This window comes from Hibiscus syriacus, unplaced genomic scaffold, assembly GCF_006381635.1.
Source record: "Hibiscus syriacus cultivar Baekdansim isolate YM2019G1 unplaced genomic scaffold, ASM638163v2 tig00111466_pilon, whole genome shotgun sequence".
Classification (NCBI taxonomy): domain Eukaryota; kingdom Viridiplantae; phylum Streptophyta; class Magnoliopsida; order Malvales; family Malvaceae; genus Hibiscus; species Hibiscus syriacus.
In genome coordinates, this window is record NW_024063099.1 from 455358 (window position 1) to 457707 (window position 2350).

Below are 2350 nucleotides of genomic sequence, written 5' to 3' on the forward strand. Positions count from 1 at the left end.
TTACAAATTCGAGTTTAATTTGGTTTATGATCCCCGACAAAACAACACAATATTTTTTTCAATATTCAAAATTACCAAAACAATTAAATTAAAATTACCCAGCCTTTAGAAAGATAAAGATGTTCGAATATTTAAAAATGTCGAGACCAAATCTTAAATAGTTATACAACCTTTTCTCGATAATTTAATAGTCGAACATTTCTTTTTCTTCCATTCCCAAATTTTAAAGTGACAAATCATTTTTTTTAGGTGTTACTAGAGGGATACACTTTTAATTTAAAATCGTTAAAAGCGGATATCTAATCAGTTAAGACAACCCACTTAAACGTTTAAACTAAAAGAATATTACCCTTAGTTTAATTATGTAATACGTGAAGTTATGCACGTGAGGATATCATGCAAATCGTACTAGATGACATTAATGCAAACAATTACAACTAAATGCATGAATGCATACCACGAGCATACTAACAACATTTGAATGTAACCTAGAAAATAAACACCAGAGTAACTTTAAAGACAATAGAAATTAGACATCATTAACACTACATCGTAGAATAATTAAGGAAAACCCTTTTAATGATCATGAAGCACACGTATATATGTATTTACAATAATGTCATGAAGGACTAAAACATAACAAGCGTAAAACTTTATTGCAGAATCAAAAGTATTAAAATAAAGAGACATGGACTGAAACGCATTAAAACAAAACTTGGCGGGTACATACCTAAATAACTCCAAGCGCTAAAACAAATATTCTTTACTGTTGATGAACGGTTCCATTTTAGCGAATTGATATATAATATATTGTAAAATTTAAACCCTAATTTTCCTTTGTTTAAATCCCTTAGTGCCGCAATCTCTCTTTTCATTTCCCCAACTCTCTGCTTCCCCTTTCACGGCACCATTGGAACCCTCTCTCCATTCAAACTCCACGGCAGAAACCTTAACAGCGCCCTGTTTTCATCGTTTGAAGATCCACAAAGGCCCGACCAGTCGGCTACCTTCTTCAAAGTGGCTCACCATTAAAATCGACATGGTAAACTAAATCCCTTCCCTAAACCAACTCGAATCTCCTATTTCTTTCCTTAAAACCCCGATTTCGAACTCTCACCACAACTTCCTTTTCCCACCGTACATCGGCGTTACGCTCACGTCGACCACCACCAGAGGTAACCGATTTTCTCACCACCTAAACTGAACCTATCTACCCTCAAAACGACCCTCCTCCTTCTCGCCTTCTCGACCGAATAACTCCCGATGTTCGGCCAAGGTAAAGCTACCACTTTCCTTCTATACTATTTACTTTCAATCGAAAGCATGTACCTTTAGAAACTAAAAAACGTAAGTAGAAAATAAAAACAACTTGAAATCTCTCGTTTTGGTATGATTTATGTCTTAGATAAGTAACAGCGAGAAAGAACTAATTCTGCTTACATTTCTTGCTTGGTTCTATGGAAATAACAATTGATTCAATGTTGGTATTGCTACGAAAAACTGTATATTGAAACTAAAATCTTATTTTTCATTCTCTGTTTTTTATTTGCTTTGAAATGAATCCCACACACACAGTACTAAAACCATAGGAAAATGAATATACATATTACCTTAATAAGCTGTTATTGCTTTCGAAGAGAACCGAGAATTACAAGTAGTTTCTTTGGGTTTTCAAAGTACCCTCATTACCCCCCTTTTCTTCTTTTTTTTCTTTTTTTTTTGTTCCAGAGCCTCCTCTTATTTGGTGATTTTCTATTGTTCTTCTCCACCCCCTCCTTTGTCATTGCATGCCAATTTCTTTCTGTTTGGTGAGACTTTGGTTGGAGCAGGTAAAGTGTAGGTGAATTCATCCCGAAATTTTAGGGATTATGTTGGATTTGTTTGATTTTGATTCCTTGATGATTTTGTTGATTTGTGCAGATTCCACGTGATATTCTGAAGATGGCATTATTGGCTAAAGTATGGGTCTTGTTCGGTGAGTGACAGCAGCACGTGAGAAGCATGGGCTTGTTTTACAACCTGCAAGAACATACCTGATATTAATAATACTAATAATTATTATAATATAATTGTTATAATAATAATAATATAATAATAATATAATAGTAATAATTATAATATAATATTTATAACCAGGACAAAAATTGGTGTCTACAAATGGAACTTGAAATAAATCAATCTTAGTTTGTTCATTTTTATTTTATATTGATCAATGCAAGTTATGTATTTTATTTTTCGTACTGTCAATATTCATTTTTACATTTGACTCGTATTTTATCGACGAGGGAATATTCTTTTATGGATGAGAAATAGTCGAGTTAGCTTTCCCGATGGAGGATTGCTAATTTCG

The 2350-nt window shown here is 33.3% G+C and overlaps 1 long non-coding RNA gene across 1 annotated transcript; it reads left to right on the forward strand.

Moving 5' to 3' along the window:
* Positions 1-1025: 1025 nt before the first annotated feature.
* LOC120163597 lies at positions 1026-2025 on the forward strand. Its single transcript, XR_005519668.1, has 3 exons — positions 1026-1276; positions 1729-1829; positions 1921-2025. It is a non-coding gene; the product is annotated as an uncharacterized LOC120163597 (long non-coding RNA).
* Positions 2026-2350: the final 325 nt, after the last annotated feature.